This window comes from Myotis daubentonii, chromosome X, assembly GCF_963259705.1.
Source record: "Myotis daubentonii chromosome X, mMyoDau2.1, whole genome shotgun sequence".
NCBI classification, from domain to species: Eukaryota; Metazoa; Chordata; class Mammalia; order Chiroptera; family Vespertilionidae; genus Myotis; species Myotis daubentonii.
The window spans coordinates 89,530,237-89,544,766 of record NC_081861.1 but is presented as its reverse complement, the minus strand read 5'-3'; the positions used below and the strand labels follow the sequence as shown (position 1 = coordinate 89,544,766).

Sequence of the window (14,530 nt, the reverse complement as noted above, 5' to 3'; positions counted from 1 at the left end):
ATTCTATTTATAGCATCAAAAAGAATAAAATATTTAGGAATAAATTTATCAAAAGAAATGCAAAACGTACACTCTAAGAACTACAAAATATTTCTGAAAAAATTAAAAGACACCTAAAAAATGGGAAGATATCCTATGTTTATGAATCAGATGGAATAAAATTGAGAGTCTGGAAATAAACCTTTACATTTATGGTCAACTGATTTTTGACAAGAGTGCCAAGATCATTCAATGAGACAGGATAATCTCTTCAACATATTGTGCTGGTACAGCTAGATATTCCAATGCAAAAGAATGACTTTGGACTCCTATCTTACACTGTGTACAAATTTAACTTGAAATGGATCAAAGATCTCCAGGTAAACATTAAAAATATAAAACTCTCATAAGAAAACATAGGTGAAAATCTTCATGATCTTGAATTTGTCAATGGATTCTTAGATATGACACCCAAAGTATGAGCAACAAAATTAAGAATAGATGAATCATCCATGGCTGGTGTGGCTCAGTTGTTTGGAATGTTGTCCTGTGTACCAAAGGGTCATGAGTTTGATCCCTGGTCAGGGCACATGCCTAGGTTGCGGGTTCCTCAGGTGAGGATAAAAACAATAATAATAAATAATATATTAATCAGCTGTTTCACTAGGGACTCGCCAAGATGGGCTGTGGTCACACCAAGACCATGAAGGAGGAGGCCTGGGTCATCACTGAGAACTACTACACACACCTAGGCAACTACTTCCACACCAACAAAAGCATGTGTGAAGAGATCACCATTATCCCAGTATGAAGCTTCAAAACAAGATAGCAGGCTATGTCACACATCTGGGATGAAGCAGATTGAGAGAGGTCCCATGAGAGGTATCTCCATCAAGCTACAGGAAGAGGAGAGAAAGGAGAGATTATTATGTTCCCGAGGTCTCAGCTCTGGATCAGAAGATCATTGAAGTTGATCCTGGCACTAAGGAAATGCTGAACCTCTTGGACTTTGGCAGTCTGTCTAACTTGTAGGTTACTCAGTCTAGGTTAGGGAAGTATTTCAAAACACCACATGGAGCCATTTGAATCCTTCTGCTGTGCTGTAATATTTTTAATAAACCATGGGAAACCTTTAAAAAAAAGGATAGCCCTGGTGGTGTGGCTCAGTTTGTTGGATTGTTGTACCGTACACCAAGAGGTGGAGGGTTCAATTCCTGGTCAGGATGCATACCCAGGTTGCAGATTCCATCCTGGTCAAGACATGCACGGGAGGCAGCCAATCCATATGTCTCTCTCACATTGATGTCTCTTTCTCTCCTTCCATCTAAAAATCAATAAAATTTTCAAAAGGTTAAAATGGTAAATTTTATGTATATTTTACCACAATAAAAATAAAACAAATAACCCAATTTAAAAATGGGCAAAGGACCTGAATAGACATATCTCCAATGAAGACATGCAAATGACCAAAAAGAACATGAAAGGATGCTTAATATCACTAGCCATCAGGAAAATGCAAATCAAAACCACAATAAGATATCACTTTATACCCACTAGTATGGCCATGATCCAGTGATCCCACTTCTGGGAATATATCCAAAGAAATCTGAAACACTAATTTGAAAGAATGTATGGAGAAACCAAGATGGCGGCATAGGTAAACACCAGAAATTGCTGCCTTGCACAACCACTTCAAAACTACAACTAAAAGACAAAATGGACATCATCCAGAACCACAGGAAGGCTGGTTGAGTGGAAATTCTACAACTAGAAGGAAAGAGAAAAGCACACTGAGACTCAGAGGAGGTGCGGAAGTAAAGTGCAGAGGTACGGAGGCAGAGGCGCAAGTGTGGAAAGGGCTGGCTACGGGGGACGCCAGTGTCTTTTTCAATCGGGAGGGAGTCACATGCTCCCGACAGCTCTGAACTCCAGTTCGGGGCGAGTCTCTGGGGACCCATTCTCATACGGGGAGAAACTGAACTGTCTGGCATCGGGGGGAACTAGAGGGAGGCTTTCTCTCAGAGGTGCTTGCAGCGCTTGCCGCAGGACACTGAGATCCCATGGCCACCTAGGGCAAGACTGAGGACCAGCCATAGCTGTTTGCTCCACCCTGTTGATTCCCCGAGACCCCGCCCCACCCAAGCTGCGAGCAGAGGCTTTTGCATGTGAATGACCTGGCCCTTTGAGACCTAAAATTACCTAACAAACTGCAGCTGGGTCAGAGAGACCCAGAACATCCAAAAGAAGGCTCAAGGCCCAACAGTAGCTTGCATTGTTTCACAGCTGGGCCTCATCTGGGCACCTCCAAACCCCAAACAAGGAAGGGGAATCTGCAGATCTCTCCATAGCTCCTGCTGGGTAGCCTCAGGCAGAGGCTAAATTAGCACCTCCTTAGATCCAAGAGCCAGTGTACCCAGTGGTCAGAGGGGTACCATCCAATTACAACTCCTCAGATCCATAAGGGACACACTCAGGGGGCAGACTCAGTGAGCACCAAAGCCCCACTGAAGCAAGTCTTGCCCCAGAAGGGTGTCTCCAGCACAGAAGTTCTCCCACTGTAGACACAGCTGATTCTCACAGCCAATTGGCCTGGAGGTCAATTCCTCCCAGTGATACCAATAACAATCAAGGCTTAACTACAACAAGACTGTACACACAGCCCACAAAGGGGTGCAGCAAGAGTTTCCACCTCAGGTAATTGGGGAGGCTGAGCCACTGGGCCCTATAGGACACCTAGCACACAAAGCCACTCTATCAACACAGGAAAGCAGCCAAAATGTGGAGACAAAGAAACAGGTCACAAATGAAAGAAATGGAGGAAAGCAAACGACTGGATATAGAGTTCAAAACCACGGTTATAAGGTTTTTCAATAATTTTCTAGAAACCGCTGATAAATTTAGTAAGACCCTCAAGGATATGAAAAAGGACCAACTAGAAATTAAGCATAAACTGACTGAAATAAAGAATAATATACAGAGATCCAACAGCAGACTAGAGGATCCCAAGAATCAAGTCAAAGATTTGAAATACAAAGAAGCAAAAAATATCTAACTGGAAAAGCAAAAAGAAAAAAGAATCCAAAAATATCAAGATAGTGTAAGGAGCCTCTGGGGCAGCTTCAAGCATACCAACATCCTAATTATAGGGGTGCCAGAAGAAGAGAGAGAGCAAGATATTGAAAACCTATTTGAAGAAATAATGACAGAAAACTTCCCTTACCTGATGAAAGAAATAGACTTACAAGTCCAGGAAGCAAAGAGAACCCCAAACAAAAGGAATCCAAAGAGGACCACACCAAGACACATCATAATTAAAATGCCAAGAGCAAAAGACAAAGGAGAGAATCTTAAAAGCAGCAAGAGAAAGACAGTCAGTTACCTACAAGGGAGTACCCATACGACTGTCAGCTGATTTCTCAACAGAAACTAAGCAGGCCAGAAGGGAGTGGCAAGAAATATTCAAAGTGATGAATAGCAAGAACCTACAACCAAGATTACTTTATCCAGAAAAGCTATCATTTAGAACTGAAGGTCAGATATAGAACTTCACAGATAAGAAAAAGCTAAAGGAGTTCATCACCACCAAGTCAGTGTTATATGAAATGCTGAAAGGTATTCTTTAAGAAGAGGAAGAAGAAAAAGGTAAAGATAAAAATTATAAACCACAAATACACATCTATCAACAAGTAAATCTAAACATCAAGTGAATAAAAAATCTGTTGAACAGAGTAAGCTGGTGAATATAAGAGAATCAGGGGCATAGAACGGGAGTAGACTGACAATTCTCAGGGGGAAAGGGATGTGGGGGGTGTGGGAAGACACTGGACAAAAATCGTACACCTATGGATGAGGACAGTGGGGAGGTAAGGGCAGAAAGTGAGGTGAGAACAGGGTGAAGGGGAGCTATGGGGGGAAATAAGAGGAACAACTGTAATAATCTGAACAATAAAGATTTATTTTTTTAAAAAAAAGAATGTATGCACCCCTGTGTTCATTGCAGCATTATTTGCAATAGCGAAGATCTGGAAACTACTCAGTTGTAAAAAAAAAAAAAAAAAAAAAAAATGGAAATCTTGCCTTTTGTGATAGCATGGATGGAAATGGAAATTATGCTAAGTGAAATAAGCCAGTCAGAGAAAGAGAAATATCATATGAAGTGCACTTATATGTGGAATCTCATGAACCAAAAAACTGATGAACACTTCGGGGGCTGGATAAAAGAAGATAAAGAGATTAAGCAAAACAAAACAAAAAAAATTATATATATATATATATATATATATCTCCATCCTATCCAATAATAGACAAACATGGTAATTGACCATACCTTCACTACACCTCCCATTGGCTAATCAGTGTGACATGCAATTAACTGCCAAAAAAGATGGCGGCTAATTTGCATACTGCAGGTAGGTTGGGACAGCGCAGCTGCCAGCGCGAGAGCTGCCAGCGCGAGAGCTGCCATCCAGGCCCCAGTGTGCTACTCCAGAAACCGCCCAGAAGCCGGTGATCAGGGGGAGATGGGGGTTCCCTGACCAGGCCTGACACCTCTGGCGGAGGGGTCAGGCCTGGGCAAGGGGCCGATCGGCCATCAGAGTGTGATGGAGGTCGACGCCTCTGGCGGAGGCATCAGACCTGGGCAGGGACAGAGCCGGCAATCGGAGGGGTCTGGGGGTCCCCTGCCCAGACCTGACACCTGGGCCAGTGGCATCAGGCTTGGGTGGGGGAGGAACCGGTGATCGGGGGAAGATGGAGGTCCCCTGCCCAGGCCTGAAGCCTGGGCCAGAGGCATCAGGCCTGGGCGGGGGTGCAGAGCCGGCAAGTGGAGGGGTCTCGGTGCTGGGGCTGAGCTGGCGATCAGAGGGAGATGGGGGTCCCCTGCCCAGGCTTGACACCTCTGGCCCAGGCTTCAGGCCTGGGCAAGGGGCCAATACAGCGATGAGAGGGTGATGGGGGTCATGCCTCTGGCCGAGGTGCCAGGCCTGGGCGAGGGCAGAGCCGGTGATCGGGGGGAGATGGGGGTCCCCTCCCCAGGCCTGCAGCTTGGGCTAGAGGCATCAGGCCTGGGGGAGGCCAAGCCAGCAATTGGTGTGAACTACAGAGGAAACACCTTTTCTGACCGCTCATTGGCTAAGCTCCCTGTATGCCATTGGTAATATTCTTAGTAACTTGGGTAATAAGAATCCAAAAAGGTGATCTAGGGTTTTTCACCACACTCCTGGCGAAAAAAAAGAAGGTCCGCTGCTGGAGGGCTAAGAAATGTCATATCCTGCCCTAACCGGTTTGGCTCAGTGGATAGAGCATTGGCCTGCGGACTGGAGGGTCCCAGGTTAGATTCCAGTCAAGGGCATCTACCTTGGTTGTGGGCACATACCCTGTGGGGGGTGTGCAGGAGGCAGCTGATCGGTGGTTTTCTCTCATCGATGTTTCTAATTCTCTATCCCTCTCCCTTCCTCTCTGTAAAAAATCAATAAAATATATTTTAAAAAAATAAAAGAAATGTCATATCCTGCCCTAGCCAGTTTAGCTCAGTGGATAATGTCTTGGCCTGCCGATGGCAGGGTCTGGGTTCAATTCTGACCAAGGGCATGTACCTAGGTTGCAGGCTCCTCCCTGGCTGGGACCCAGGTCAGGGCTCATGCTGGAGGCAACCAATCAAAGTGTTCCTCTCACTTTGATGTTTCTCCCTCTTTCCCTTTCTCTTCCACAGTCTCTAAAAATCAGTGGAAACATAGCCTCAGGTGAGGCTAAAAATAATAATAAAGAAATTATGATTATATGAAAGACACATCTTGAAAATGCCTAAAGAAAGTTGTCATTTTTTCATGGTGAAGGGACTGGAGTCCGTATTGATGAAAAAACCTTGCTGGCTGCGGTGACTGGCAGTGGCTGCAGCAGCGGGGTGATGGGGCTGGTGCCTTCCCCTGATCAGCCCAGTTACCTCCCACAAAGGGAGGCCAGACTGCGGCTTAGGCCAGCTCCCCAAGGGGAGCAGGGAGCGGGCCTAAGCCGTCACTAGGACATCCTCTGAGGGCTCCCAGAGGGGGCAGGCTGGGCTGAGGGACACCACCCCCGCCCCAGTGCACAAATTTCGTGTACCAGGCCCCTAGTCTATAGATATATATCAATGTGGTGATAGCCAGAGGGAATGGGGCTGGCATTAGGTAGAGATGGGCAAAGTGGGGAATAAATGGGGACCGGAAGAGATTTTGCTTTGGGCAATGGACACTGATGCAGTGTTCAGATGTTTTCTTGATTTATACACTTGAAACCTGTATGGTTTTATGAACCAATGTCACCCCAATAAATTCAATTTAAAAATAACGAAAGAATAACAAGTATTGATGAAGATGCAGAGTGATTGGAACCCTTATACACTACGGGTGGGAATGTAAAATGGCACAGCCACTGTGGAAAACAGTCTAACAGTTCCTCTAAAGCTTAATTACTATAGGAACCATGGAATTACTATATGGACCAGCAAATCTACACCTAGATGTATACCCAAGAGAAATGAAAACATGTATCTACAAAAAACTGTACACAAATGTTCAAATATTGATAGCAGCATTATTCATAATAACCCAAAATAGAAACAACTCAAATTTCCGTCAATTGATGAATAGATAAATAAAATGTGTGGCATGTTTATACAACCAAATATTATGCATCAATATAAAGAAATAAAGTATTGATACATGTTATAACATGAACCTTGAGAACTGTATGCTAACTATAAGAAACCTGTAAGAAAATACCATCTATTGTGTGATTCCATTCATATGAAATATTCAGAAGAGGCAAATCTATAAATACAGAAAGTAGATTTGTGGATGAAGGGCTAGAGAAAATGGGGAATAATTGCAAATGGGTACAGTATTTTTGAGGTGACAAAAATGGTCTAAAATTTATTGATGTGAGGCTTTTACAATTTCGCAAATATACAAAACCCCATTTACTTGTACACTTTGAATAGGTAAGCTATAAGATATGCAAATTATAGCTCAATAAAGCTGTTATTTTTTAAAGACACAGTTGAAATTATTTTTATGAGGAAGCTCTTTAGGTTTGAGATATATATATATATATATATATATATATATATATATATATATAGAGAGAGAGAGAGAGAGAGAGAGAGAGAGAGGCCAGATTATTATGACCACCTGACGCTTGTAGGCAAATTAGCTATAACTTCATGCTGAAGTTGCTAGGGCCAGACCATTATAAATAGGGAAGCAGGTGTTTACCATGACAGTAGAAGTGATTTTTTTCTGAAGATATGGATAAACAACCTGATTTAACAGCCTTCGAATGTGGGATTTATATATACACTGAGTGGCCTGATTATTATGACCACCCCATCAGTACTTCGTTGGGCCACCTTTTGCCTTCAATACTGCGGCAATTCTTCTTGGCATTGACTCCATGAGACGTAGAAACGGAATGCGAGGAATCTGACACCATGTCTGATGAATAGCACTGTCCAGTTCTGTGAGATTTGATGGTTGTGGAACCAGCTGCCTGATGGCTCTTTTAACTTCGTCCCACAAATGCTCAATTGGGTTGAGATCTGGTGATTGTGGGGGCCACCTAAGTAAGGTAAAGTCTCCCTCATGTTTTTGAAACCACTCCTGCACAATATGAGCACCGTGGCATGGCACATTGTCTTGTTGGAAGAAGCCATCTCCATTGGGATACGCCATCAACATGATAGGATGAACTTGATCAGCAATGATATTTAGGTATGTTGTGCTATTCAGACGTTGTTCCACACGAATTAAAGGGCCCAAATCATGCCAGGAAAACATGCCCCCACCAGCTTGAAGGGTTGTACTCATGCATGTGTGGTGCATGCTTTCATGCTGTTTCTGCCAAATTCTCACTCTGCCATCTGCATGATGCAACTGGAAATGTGATTCATTGGACCATATAACTTTTTTCCAATGCTCAACTGTCCAATTCTTGTGTTCCTGTGCAAATTGGAGACGTTTTATCTTGCTAACTGCAGACAGCAAAGGTGTTCAAACAGGCCTTCGGCTTCCATATCTCATAAGATGCAGTGTATGGCTAATTTGCCTATAAACGTTCGCTGGTCATAATAATCTGACCACTCAGTGTATGTATACATAGTATACATCTACAGCTTTCCTCAACCAGGGTTTAGAAATTAAAGCCCTGGAGAATATTATTTATGAGATTATTTTCTCAATTCTCCCAAGAATTGCACATAATTATGCCTTCTAGATGCATGATTGATCCATTTATTCATTACATACAATGGATGCATTAGGATATTAGGACTGGACTGTAAAAGGATACACAAGTAACTGAAAACCCTGGTTGCCACTGGGACAGAGATAAGAGGGAATTGTTTGTTTTTTTTGGTATGCCCTTTTATTACTTTTGAATCAAAAAGGAAATATTAATAAAACATTTAAATGATGTTTATCTATGGAAAAAGAAAGAAAATAACTCAAGATGGATGTAGAATTAATGAAGTATATTTTTTTCTCACAAGGCAGTGGATACTAAAGCATATTTACTAGCTGAGGGTGAGAGTCTGTGATGGAGATACAAAGGTTGAAGAAATAAGAAAGAGAAGAAATAACATTGGCCTAACCAGGACACTGTAGAGATGAAAGGATATAGGACTCTGAGCACAGGTAGAAGGATTAGCTTTTCATGGAGGGAAGGAAATGAAAAAAGCCAAGCACATATTTTTTATTGAACTTATTGGGGTGACATTGGTTAATAAAATTATATAGGATTTTTGTGTACAATTATATAATACATTATCTGTACACTGTATTCTGTGTTGTCCACCCCAAATCAAGTCTCCTTCCATCACCATTTATCTCTCTATCCCCTCACCTACTTCCCCTCACCCGCCAAAGCTGAGCACAAATTTAACTTGAAGTAGAGGAACTGATGTTTGGCTCAGTTTTCTTTATGAAGGGGAGGCAAGGAAGTCTTCAGTATGGGAGGAAATGGGGATGGAACAGGCAACCTGAGAAGAGAGGTGAGGAAAGGTTTGAAACAGTGTGTATGGGGAATGGGAGCAAAAGCTGCCTTGTGATAGTTAAAGGACTTCTAGGTCATTGTGGTTTGACTGTATTTTATTGAGAGCATCATGCATTTCACTTGGGGCTCCACATGGGAGGACAGCCAGTGCCAACTATAGTGTAAGTTCGGGTCAAGGCAACTAAGATGGGAAGTTTTCTGGAAACCTTGTGATATGAGAACTGGCTAAAGAAACTAGAAAGAACTATTAAACTTAAATAAAATGAATCTAAAAAGAGGCAGATGGAAAAAGAGCTACAGATAATAGGTTAGATTGTTTGTCATATAAAAGAAGGCAGAATTAGGAAGCCTTCTAGCTCTAAGATTCTGTGATTTGCTTCTTTCTATTGCCTTCCCAAATACTGGACTATAAGGACTGGCTGGTTGGTGAATGAATCTGTGAGGACAGAAAACAGACCACCACTGGACCGATGGGGGTTAGAATGTAGTGGACTAAAGAATGAATGAAAGAGGAAGAAGGGAAGACTAAATTTGAAGGGCACATTCACATTTTTTAATGTTTTTAAAATTTCTGAAATTGGGATGCATCCTGTAATTAATGGAATCTCACAATTGCTGTTGGCCAGGCAGCAGTTGTGATGTAGCTGCCACTGCCTGCCACCTTCTGGTAAGATCAAGAAAGCACACTTGCAGAATGGTTGTCAGTAACTTGGAAGAAAATCCAAGGTAATTGTAGAAAATTCCTCCCTCCCCAGAAATACTGCATCGTCAACGTTCTTTTTTTTTTTTTTTTTTTTTTTTTTTTTTTTAATTAAATCTTTATTGTTCATATTATTACATTTGTTCCTTTTTTTCCCCCCCCATAACTCCCCTCCTCCCAGTTCCCGCCTCACCCTCCGCCCTCACTCCCCACCCACTGTCCTCATCCATAGGTGCACGATTTTTGTCCAGTCTCTTCCCACATCTCCCACACCCCTTTCCCCCCCAAGAATAGTCAGTCCATTCCCTTTCTATGTCCCTGATTCTATTATAATCAACAGTTTATTCTGTTCATCAGATTATTTATTCACTTGATTCTTAGAGTCACTTGTTGATAGATGCATATTTGTTGTTCATAATTTGTATCTTTACCTTTTTCTTCCTCTTCCTCTTCTTAAAGGATACCTTTCAGCATTTCATATAATCCTGGTTTGGTGGTGATGAACTCCTTTAGCTTTTCCTTATCTGTGAAGCTCTTTATCTGACCTTCAATTCTGAATGATAGCTTTGCTGGATAAAGTAATCTTGGTTGTAGGTTCTTGGTATTCATCACTTTGAATATTTCTTGCCACTCCCTTCTGGCCTGCAAAGTTTCTGTTGAGAAATCAGCTGACAGTCGTATGGGTATTCCCTTGTAGGTAACTGAGTTTCTTTCTCTTGCTGTTTTTAAGATTCTCTCTTTATCTTTTGCTCTTGGCATTTTAATTATGATGTGTCTTGGTGTGGTCCTCTTTGGATTCCTTTTGTTTGGGGTTCTCCACGCTTCTTGGACCTGTAAGTCCATTTCTTTCACCAGGTGGGGGAAGTTTTCTGTCATTATTTCTTCAAATAGGTTTTCAATATCTTGCTCTCTCTCATCTTCTGGCACCCCTATAATTCTGATGTTGGTACGCTTGAAGCTGTCCCAGAGGCTCCTTACACTATCCTCGCATTTTTGGATTCTTTTTTCATTTTGCTTTTCCGGTTGGATGTTTTTTGCTTCCTCGCATTTCAAATCATTGACTTGATTCTTGCGCTCCTCTGGTCTGCTGTCGGGCGTCTGTATAATATTCGTTATTTCAGTCCGTGTGTGCTTAATTTCTAGTTGGTTCCCCAATATAAGATCGAGGGTCTTATTAGTTTTCGTGTAGAGCTCATTAAGTTTATCGGCAGCTTCTAAACAGTTCTTGAGAGACCTTAAAAGTGTGGTTCTGAACTCTATTTCTTCCATTGACAATTTTGTCCTGTTTCTTTGTCTCCGCATTTTGTTATGCTTCCTTGGTGCACCCCCTAGTGGTCTTTGTTCGCAGTCTTATATAGATAAATCTTGATTGCTGTAGCTAATTCCAGGGAGGGTTTGACCTCCAGGCCAAGTGGCTATGAGATTCAGCTGTGTCAGCGGTGAGAGAACTTCTGTCCTCTAGGGAGGTGCTAATCTAGCCTTTGCCTGAGGCTATCCGGCAAATGCCTCTGTGCAGGGCTTGGGCAGGGCGGGTCGCACAGGATCAACAGGGTGGGCCGGAGAGAGCTGTTATGGCGGCTCTCAGTTCTGTCCCAAGGGGCTCTGCCTCTCTGAGTCCTAGCACCCGCTGCAAAGCTCGGAGAGAAAGCTGCACTCGCTCTGACCGAAGCCAGACAGTCCCGCTTCTTCCGCCTGAGTCTGGGTCCCTAAAGACTCGCCCGGATCTGGAGCTCAGAGTCTGCGACTCCCTCCCGATTGAAAACAACAACCGCGCCCTCCGCCGCCAGCCCGCTCCGCGCACTCCGCACCTCAGAATTTGACTTCAGCACTGCGCCTCCTCTGAGTGTCCGTATGCGTTTCTCTTTCCTCCTAGTTGTAGGACTTCCACTCAGCCAGCGCCCCTGTGGTTCTGGGTGATGTCCCTTCCGTTTTTTCGTTTCACTTTTGAAGTAGTTGTTCAAAGCAGCAAACTCCGGCGTTAACCTATGCCGCCATCTTGGTTCTCCAATTATGATCCATCGTCAACGTTCTTAATGACAAAGAGAATAATATTATGTGTAAAATCTGGAACAAGTTGACTGAGCCAAACGGTAATTCAGAAGAGTCAGATTCCAAATCTAAAGCTATTTTAGAAATACCTTAACCATTTTTTTCATTCAGTGTCCTTTGTAATGTATGCACAAGAGTGATATATGATGGAAACAGCATAAGTGCCCATCAGCAGATGAGTGGATAAAAAAAAAACTTTGGTACATCTACACAATGGAATACTAGGCTGCTGTAAAAAAGAAAGAACTCTTACCATTTGCAATAGCATGGATGGACCTGGAGAGTATTATGCTGAGTGAAATAAGCCAGTCAGAGAAAGATAAGTATCACATGATCTCACTCATATGTAGAATCTAATGAACCAAATAAACTGATGATCAAAAATAGACCCAGAGTCATAGAAGCATGAACAGACTGTTGAATCTCAGAGGGAAGGTAGGGGAGAGTGGATGGGAAGAGATCAACCAATGAATTTGTATGCACTATGAATAAACCTTGGACATGGACAATGGGTGATAAGGGCTTAGACAGGGAGGAAGATGGGAGCAGGCTGGAAGAGGTTAATGGTGGTGGTGGGGGGGGACCTATATAATACTTCCAACAATAAAGATTTATAAATAAATAAATGAAACAGAAAAAAGGAGTGATATATGATTTTAAAAAACCCAATTCTAAATAGGTCTTAAAGAACATTCTCAATAATTATAAAGTATAAATTCTAAAAGCTAAAATAATATTGTTTTATAATTTAACTAGAGGCCCAGTGCATGAAATTTGTGCACCGGGGCTGTGTCCCTCAGCCCAGCCTGCACCCTCTCCAATTTGGGATCCCTCTCACAATCCAGGACTGCTGGCTCCCAACTGCTCGCCTCCCTGCCTGCCTGATTGCCCCTAACCGCTTCTGCCTGCTAGCCTGATCACTCCTTAACTACTCCCCTGCCAGCCTGATTGACACCTAACTGCTCCCCTGCCAGCCCGGTTACCTCCAACTGCCCTCCCCTGCGGGTTGGTCACCCCCAACTGTTGGCCCAGTCACCCCTAACTGCCCTCCCTTGACAGCCTGGTTGCCCTTAACTGCCCTCCCCTGCAGGCATGGTGCCCCCAACTGCCCTCTCCTGCTGGCCTGGTCACCCCCAACAGCCCTACCCTGCAGGCCTGGTCCCCCCCAACTGCCCTCTCCTGCCGGCCTGATTGCCCCCAACTGCCCTCCCCTGCAGGCCTGGTCCCCCCCAAGCTGCCCTCCCCTGCTGGCCTTGTCACCCCTAACTGCCCTGCCCTGCTGGCCTGGTCGCCCCCAACTGCCCTACCCTGGAGGCCTGGTCCCCCCCCCCAACTTCCCTCCCCTGCAGGGCCGGTTGCCCCCAACTGCCCTCCCCTGCAGGCCTGGTCCCCTCCAGCTGCCCTCCCCTGCTAGCTTGGTCCCCCCAACTTCCCTCCCATGCTGGCCTGGTCGCCCCCAACTGCCCTCCCCTGCCAGCCTGGTCACCCCCAACTGTCCTCCCCTGCAGGCCTGGTCCCCTCCAGCTGCCCTCCCCTGCCAGCCTGGTCACCCCCAACTGTCCTCCCCTGCAGGCCTGGTCCCTCCCAGCTGCCCTCCCCTGCTGGCGTGATCCCCCCCAACTTCCCTCCCCTGTTGGCCTGGTTGCCCCCAACTGCCCTCCCCTGCTGGCCCGGTCACCCCCAACTTCCCTACCCTGCTGGCCTGATTGCCCCCAACTGCCCTCCCCTGCTGGCCTGATTAGCCCCAACTGCCCTCCCCTTCTGGCCTGGTTCCCTCCAACTGCCCTCTCCTGCAGGTCTGGTCCCCCACAACTGCCCTCCTCTGCCAGCCTGGTCCCCCCTAACTGCCCTCCCCTGCTGGCCTGGTCACCCCCAACTGCCCTACCCTGTAGGCCTGGTCGCCCCCAACTGCCCTCCCCTGCAGGCCTGGTACCCCCCTGCTGCCCTCCCCTGCAGGTCTGGTCCCCCCAACTGCCCTTCCCTGCAGGCCTGGTCACCCCCAACTGCCCTCCCCTGCTGGCCTGATTAGCCCCAACTGCCCTCCCCTGCAGGCCTGGTTCCCTCCAACTGCCCTCTCCTGCAGGCCTGGTTGCCCCCAACTGCCCTCCCCTGCAGGCCTGGTACGCCCCAGCTGCCCTCCCCTGCAGGCCTGGTCACTCCCAACTGCCCTCCCCTGCAGGCCTGGTCACCCCCAACTGCCCTCCCCTGCAGGCCTGGTCACTCCCAACTGCCCTCCCCTGCAGGCCTGGTCACCCCCAACTGCCCTCCCCTGCAGGCCTGGTCACTCCCAACTGCCCTCCCCTGCAGGCCTGGTCACTCCCAACTGCCCACCCCTGCAGGCCTGGTACCCCCCCCAGCTGCCCTCTCCTGCAGGTCTGGTCCCCCACAACTGCCCTCCTCTGCCAGCCTGGTCCCCCCTAACTGCCCTCCCCTGCAGGCCTGGTCACCCCCAACTGCCCTACCCTGCAGGCCTGGTCGCCCCCAACTGCCCTCCCCTGCAGGCCTGGTACCCCCCTGCTGCCCTCCCCCGCAGGTCTGGTCCCCCCAACTGCCCTTCCCTGCAGGCCTGGTCACCCCCAACTGCCCTCCCCTGCCAGCCTGGTTGCCCCCAACTGCCCTCCCCTGCAGGCCTGGTCGCCCCCAACTGCCCTCCCCTGCAGGCCTGGTACCCCCCAGCTGCCCTCCCCTGCAGGCCTGGTCACTCCCAACTGCCCTCCCCTGCAGGCCTGGTCACTCCCAACTGCCCTCCCCTGCAGGCCTGGTCCCCCCCAACTGCCC

At 46.2% G+C, this 14,530-nt stretch overlaps 1 pseudogene; it reads left to right on the top strand.

Moving 5' to 3' along the window:
• The first annotated feature begins 658 nt into the window (after window positions 1–658).
• LOC132224488 (small ribosomal subunit protein eS17-like) lies at window positions 659–1,065 on the top strand (annotated as a pseudogene).
• The last annotated feature ends 13,465 nt before the right edge of the window (window positions 1,066–14,530 follow it).